We start from the raw sequence: 7,885 nt of genomic DNA on the forward strand, positions 1-7,885 counted from the left end.
TGCATTTAGTTGTCATTGTGGAGGCCAAGAAAAACAAGGCTGTACCCACCTCGAGTCTAGCCCTGACATAAGTACAGCCATCTTGACAAAGCAAAAACTGGCACCTTGGACCCCCTCTCCACCCCCTCCCCTCCCCTTGGTAGTATGTGTGACATTCCTCAGCCACCTCTGGCTGCCCTAAAAGAAAAACAAATAGTTAACTTGCAGAGATCACAATCCTCCAAGACAGGAGTCTCCCTTGGTTTACAAAGGTCCTAGAGATTTACAACAAGGAAGCTATCTTAACAATAGCCCAATTTCCAGAGGCAAATAACTCAGTTCCCCAAGCCCTAATGTCACCCTCCCCACCATAAAACTGAAGGAGGCTGAGGCAGAAGGAAATGGAAATAAAGTTAAATTTCTTCTAAACCCAAATCTCACTAACAAGGACACTTGATAGGAGAAGTGTGAAACTTTATCTCTAAACCTCCAATATAGTGTCAGCAATCATTCCCAAGCATATGACCCACTGATATACAACCAAAGGGTCTCACGAGAAGATTTTTGTTACTAGTAATAAATAACCTTTCTCCCAACAATAGCTAGCCCCTTCAGGTCGTGAAGACCTTGCTTCCAAAATTCCTTAGAGACTAACATCATCCCCTTTGTCCTCACCCACCGCTGAGTCCACCCCTACTCTGCCTTCAAAAACTCTGACTGTAATCTGGTTCGGGGTCCAAGTCCCTACTCCGCTGTGTCAGGTATACTTGGACCCAAGCTTAAGCTTGTCAAATAAACCCTTGTGTGATTGCATCGGTGTCGGCTCCTTGTGTAAGGGGCTATTCAGCCAGAGCAGCCCCCCTCAGACTCCGTAGCTGAAGCGGTGGAGCCATACAGACAGATTCACACGCCAGGCACTCTTCATTCAAACAGGTTGGACATCCCCCTCTGGGTATCCCTGGCTAATGGGAGGCGATCCGTCTCCCCTTCCATTCTTTAGGAATGGATCTAGCTCAGACAGTGGCCCCTGTTTTTCTTTCTTATTCAAACAGGATCAGGCATCTGGTCTTTTCTCTCCTTTTTACATGTCTCCTACTTTTCTGCATAGAGTTGTTTCCCTTATTTCCATCAGTCTTAGTTACACTTAGCAGAATTTCGTGCTCTTAGAAATACCTTAACCTCTACTGAAGACTAAATATAAACCAATTGTGAACTGTTAAAACAGAATTCTTTAGATGGCAAATTTATCAATCAGTTAAGCACAAAACATGTTTACCAACAGATTTCAAAAGCACAAACCTAGTTCTAGCAACCAGCGCTCCAGCATTTTATCCCATTTGGTTTAAAGTTTCAGGTTACCAAAGACTTTGAAAGCTACTTTAACAATTACCCATTAAAACTTTGAGACAGACAATTAACCATCAGTTTAGTCATCTCTTTACTAATAGATTTCAACAGATTTTAACCAATAACGTGAGCTTATTTGACCTTAAGTAAAAACTTTGAAGTTTCACATTTACTATTGTTAACTCAAAAGACATGTTTATCCTAATTAACCCAACAAACTTAACTTAGTTTAAATACTGACTTACGTTCCACCTGGACCCACTCCACTTCGAATGTTTATCTGAGACCTGGGTGGGAAGATCCAGAGTGGGAGTGTTAGGTCCAAGGGGTGCTCTTCTTGTTTCCTGACAGTGAAGAACAGAACAAAGTGCCACCAGAAGGCAGAGAAAGGGTTCCCAGTTCCAGGGCTCATCAGCTCCAAGAGAGGAGCAGACGCCATGCTTTCCCACCAGCAAGGGGGTGGGGGTGGGGGGCGCTAGGCAGTCCCTGTCGGCCCAGAGAGGGCAAGGAATGTCCCCGAAACAAAGTTTGTTTCGGCAGCTGCTTGGGAATATTCCTTAAAGTCTCTGTCTCGAGTTAGACTAACCCCAGTTGGCTCCAGTTATAGCCCTTAACACATGAAATGAGTGAGGGAGAAGCCCCACATCTATTAGGAGGAACAGAGAGACAAAAGTCAGAGTCCCCTTACTCTCTGCTTGCCCCATTCCACAACAAACAACAAAGCAGCCAACAAAAAGACAAGACAAAGACAACTGCAGACCCAGCGGCCCTTACCCAGAGCCTGCCATGGGTGGGGGTTTCCCTGGCCCCTACAGACGCTCGCCAGGACGAGCCACAGAACAGAACCAGACCCAGATGACCACCTAGGGGGACTTGGACCCCTAGACGATCTACCAGAAGAGGGATGGGGCATCCCTGCATCCACTCCACCCCTGGGGAGCATGGCTGCATCCAGCTTCTCCCCAGTGGGCCATACCTGGGGCTCCGCAACCAGACAGACAGAACCAGACCCAGAAATTCCAATGCTGGCTCAGTTCTCGTTGTTTAATCATGGATGAGCCCCCAATGTTGGGTCACCCAATAATGGGTTCCCCAGTAATGGGTCCGTGATTAAAGGAGCGAGACTGATACAAAGGAAAGTCAAGCAAAGCTTTATTTTGCACCAAGCATCAAGAATCAAACCGACCGTCAAACAGACAGGTCGGGACCGCCCCTTACAGAGAGCACGACCTTTCTCTGTTTCACAGACTAGCTTTTAAGGGCAAAGGCCATGCGGTTGGGCCTGGCCACGCACAGGTGGCCAATGAAACTGTAACACAGAGAAAGCTGCACAGTCATGCTAGGTGACCAATTGAATTACAATTTACCCTAGTAGACATTTGAACCAGCCTGTCCCCTTGGTCAGAATTGGCGCCCAAAAGGTGCCCAAAGGGTGGGGCCCATACTCCTTGGCAGCTAGGGAGACAGTATGCGCCCCCACTGACTGGATGTCTCCACCTGGCCTGACCCACCCTTGTACTTCGACTTTTGTTACCTGGGACTAGTTTCCGGGACTTGTTTTTAAGTTAAGTTCCCCTGGGGGAGGTGGGCAGAGTCAATTTAAGTTTTACAACAAAATGGCTGTTCAACCGGGGTGGGGCTGCTCTGGCTGAATAGGCCCTTACACTTGGTGGTCTCTCGGACACGAAAACTCAGGCGTAACAGTCATATCTCTTAAGTCTCTACTAAGAGACTCTCCACTCTGCAACTGTTTCTCTATCTTTCCCTGTCTTTATGACCTTGACACTTTTGGAGAGTTCTGGTCAGCTTTTATTTTGAAGACTTAAGTCCTTAGTTTGGTTTTATCTGGTGTTTTCCCAGGATGAGATTGGTGATATACATTATTGAGAAGAGTAACACAGTGATGAGCCTTCTCAGTGTAAGATGTCCTATTATGGTGTGAGCTTTGATTGCTTGGTTCAGGTGGTGGCTGCCAGGTGTCTCAACTGTCATTATTTTCCTCTTTGCAATCAATTGATATCTTGGGGAGAGATACTTTGAGACTATGCAAATGACTTGTTTCTTCTCAAACTTTCATCCATTAGTTTTAACATTCATCTGTGAATCTTGCCTGCAATAATTTGTGGTGTTTTAAGAGTGATTTTCTATTCCCCCATTCCCCCTCCCCACATTTATTAATTTGAATTCATTTGAATAAAGAGCTGTCTCTTCTCCATTTACCTACTTATTCAATTATTTACATCAGTGTAGATGCATGTATATTAACTTGCTTTGTTTTATGGGTTATAATGCAAGCTATCACTTTTTTGTTGCTCAAAGTGTTCTACTTTTGGCCATCGTGAGCTCTTTCAGGCTGGGTCCTGTGGCCTTTCCATATTCTCCCATCCTTTATTTATTTTTTTTAAAGTTTATTTATTTATTTTTAAATTAATCTCTATACCCGATGTGGAGTTTGAACTCATGACCTCAAGAGTTGCACACTCTTCCCACTGAGCTAGGCAGACGCTCCTCTTCCATTCTTTTTTGAGCACTTCTACTTTTTAGAATTTTAAAATGCTTCAGATTCATCTTTTATTTACCCTGCCTCAGGCTTAGAATCAACCACTTCTTCAAAGAAACACTTTGCTTCTTTTTATTGGAGAATGGTTTTTAGGAATAAAGATCTGAACAGTAGGTGGGCTCATTGCTCCTGGGGTGTCATTGTTGTTTCTTCTTTCCTTATTTGTAACTTCTTTCCTGAGCAAGAGAAACTTGGTCCTTATTATCTACTGTATGTTTACTTATTTTGTTTAACCCTCGTAAAAGATCAAGTGGTTTCAGAATTGCTGTCCCCTATCCCCATGAGAAACAAATTTACTGACAATAGTATGAATTCAGAATTTTTAAAAATTCATAATACATTCTGTGTTAAATCATACTTACTATCCACATGGTAATCATGTTTTTTTCCAAGGAAGGACAACCTTTACAAAAAGTATTCTCATACACAAATGCAAAGGTGCTTCACCTACTTCATTCTACTTCCTAAAAACTTCAAAAAATTATCTAGTAAGTATTGTTTGGAAGTTAAGGTTGGAAACACTGTATTTAATGTATAGTTTATATATATGTTCATACCTTACTGTTTTGGGAAGTATATAGTTCTAAATGGAAAGTAAAATATGCCACATAATTCCTTTAGTTTTTTTAAAAATCAGAAATAATAACATTCTTTGCAGAATATGAAGCTATAAATCTGCTCTGGGGAGTTGTGACAGCTGTCCTTGAGATTCAGGGGCTCAGATGATCAGGGGCTAGGTGAAGTAAGAGCTCTTGCAGAATGACATGTGAATGAAGGCAATCCCCGTTTGTGGGAGGTGTGCACAGGGGTGAATGCACACACACATATGCATAGGCACGCATGTGTGCATGTACACATATGTGTGGGCACACATATAGTCCAGGCCAATGGCTCATTTTCCAAATCAGTTTCCTCATCCAATTAATGGAATAAATATGTTCTTGATATGTGCTTTCTGTTTGAAACATCTGAGCATTTTGAGGAAGGAACCTTGTGATATGTGTGTGTGTGTGAGTGTGAACCTTCTGCAGTTGTGTTCAAAAACAGCTTACATGTTACTAAAGATAATGTTACTTTACCTTATAGGCACATCTTAGATGATGATAAGTGATATTTCCCGTTTGAGACTTTTATTTATCACTCTTAGCTCTGAATAACTTTGGGCTCTTTCAGATTTTTTTTTTTTTTTAAGATTTTATTTGTTTATTTGACAGACAGAGATCACAAGTAGGCAGAGAGGCAGGCAGAGAGAGAGGAAGGGAAGCAGGCTCCCTGGGGAGGAGAAAGCCCAGTGCGGGCTCGATCCTGGGACCCTGGGATCATGACCTAAGCTGAAGGCAGAGGCTTTAACCCACTGAGCCTCCCAGGCACCCCTCAAATTTGTTTCTAAAGGGTAAAAAATTTCCATCCCTTAAAGAATGAACCTTAGAGGAGGTTAAGAATGTGTTCTAAGGATGACAGTAACCCCAAAGAGGACTCCCCCCACCCTAGATGGCTCTTCTCCCCTAACACAAGATGTGAAACAATCACAGCATTTTTTTTTTTTTAAGATTTTATTTATGTATTTGGCAGGCAGAGAGAGAGGGAGGGAAGCAGGCTCCCTGCTGAGCAGAGAGCCCGATTCGGGGTTCTATCCAAGGATCCTGAGATCATGACCTGAGCCGAAGGCAGCACTGAGCCACCCAGGCACCCCCAGTCGCAGCATTATTAACATAACTTGTCATCGAAAGTTCAGAGTCGCATCTTGAGTATAGAGGAAATCTCACAAAGGTGCAGAGTACTTAAGATCCTCGACAACATTTTTGTGAATTGGTTAAAGATCCTGTGCTCTTGCTTCAGTTGCACGTTTAGAGAAACGGGAGTCCCCCTGAGAACAGAGGCATGCGCCTCTAAGAGCAAACCAGTGACAAACCATCTTGCACTGGCAGTGAGTCTGCCCCTCCTCCTCTCCCTCTGTCCCCCATCCAGATTTGAAGGCAAGACCATGATAGAAGGTTGTGATTTGGTGGGATGCATACTAGACTGGAATCAGAAGACCTGGTTAGGAATCCAGGCGCTGATCAGACACAGCAATACCTCTGAAAGCATTTGTACCATATCGAGCACCCACTGGCCCTCAGATGTTGATTTTTGAATCTGAAATTGAGAAGTCAAAGCTTTGAAAGTCAAGGCTTACTCTATTTTACATGCACTGTTTAATAATAGAATAAAAATACATGCTAGAAGAGGCCAGGCTTTTAATAACCCAATACAGTGAATCTCTTAATTCTTAATAAAAAAAGTATAAAAAGGTAAAATAATATAGCCTATAATTATTCTGCCAAGTCATGAGGTGTAAGCAGGTAATTTCAGAATGTTCTATAACTGTACTTTGAACCATAGATTGCATTAAAAGTCAGGGTAGTAATTTTTCAGGTCTCCCATGGCAGGATTTATTTTCTTAATACAGAAATGCTCCGTTCATCATGCGAGCATTTTTCTACAGGCTAGACCTCTTCTCTAGGCCCTCAGATTTCTTTCTGTCCATCTCCTTACGCTCATTCACAGCAGGCGTACAGTGTACTTATGAGTGCGTGCTCACTTACATATGCACATGCACACACATGCAAATTAAAACCAGCGAGGCATAACTGGTCACCTTTTGCCTTATAATTTGGATTTTGGGGGAAAAAATCCTCCTGTGTTTTTCTTCTTTCAGGAAAACTATGGAGAAATATATTAGCATCCTCACATTTATTGGCCTCACGCACTCCCATTCTTCCCTCCCGTGGAAACCTTGTAATCTTGCCAAGGTTTTCTAATATTGGCATGTCAAATGCAGATTACAAGCCCCCGTGGGCTGGATTCACACTGGCCTCTTGGTTTTTTACAGAACCTTACATAGCCTTGTCACTCGCTTGATGTTACAGCAAATAATGTTAGCATCCTTCTTGAGGCCTTTGCACTGAAAACTGAGGAAATTCGACCACGATACACATGCTGTGAATAAAATCAGGCACTGCTGTAATTATTAGGTCAGAGGCAGGTAAGTGCAATTATTTCTTTACTGAACAAAGACAGGTGGGGAGTAGCAGGCTCTACAATGAGAGGGCAAGGTGCAGGAGGGCCGGGGGTGCTCAATCTATCAGCCCACGTGCGTTCAACACCCACATACTGCTTCCTAGATATTTTTCCTCTCTATGCTATTCTTTTTCTTTGTTTTTTAAAAGCAGTCCTAAATTGCTTAGCATTTTTTTCCCCTCCTCACTCTTCTTTCTGTGCTTACAGGCAAGGACAGTAAATTAAGCATATCTAAGGATTTAATGCTGAAAATCACCTTGGATAATTGGCTTAAGGGGTTGAAGCATGCTTTTCCCTCCGTCTTCTTGTCTTAATGCTACTTCTCCTCCGAGGGTACATCTGTCAATAATTGATGGAGCTTTCTTGGGTAAATGAGCTGTTGCTTGGGACATTATAAATCATATTTGGAATCAAGTTTGTTTTCAAGCTGCTTTTAAAGTCTCAGTGCTGTGCTAACTGAATAGAAAATGCTAAATGTTTGAGGGAGTAGTACAAGCCCTCAAGTGTTAAAGGCATGAGCCGGATTTAAGAGAACAAATGGAATTTATACCCTCTGAGGAAACAAGAACACATCTATTTTATCAGAAGAGTGTGTAGATGTGGCAAGGGACTTCTAGAAAGACACTGCCTGAGTACCTATTGTGTGCTGGGCACTGTGATCTGTGATTCACGTAGGGTGTCTGAGTTAATCCTCAGAACAGACTCACCTAGCAGGTGTGAGGATGACTCTTCTAGAGATGAAGAAACAGAGGCTCCGAAAGGTCGATTACCTCCTCAGTGCGTGCCGTGAGCAAGTGGTAGATTTGAAATTGGACTCAGTGGGACTGTGAAGTCCTCGCTCTTCTTCCTCCACCGGAAGTCAGACATGCTCTGTGGCGTGGTCTTCAGTCTGTGTCTGGTGGGGTTCTGGTGGATTTCACGTGTTTGGTATTGAGACAG

This window comes from Martes martes (genome assembly GCF_963455335.1).
Source record: "Martes martes genome assembly, chromosome: 12".
In the NCBI taxonomy this organism is placed as follows: Eukaryota; Metazoa; Chordata; class Mammalia; order Carnivora; family Mustelidae; genus Martes; species Martes martes.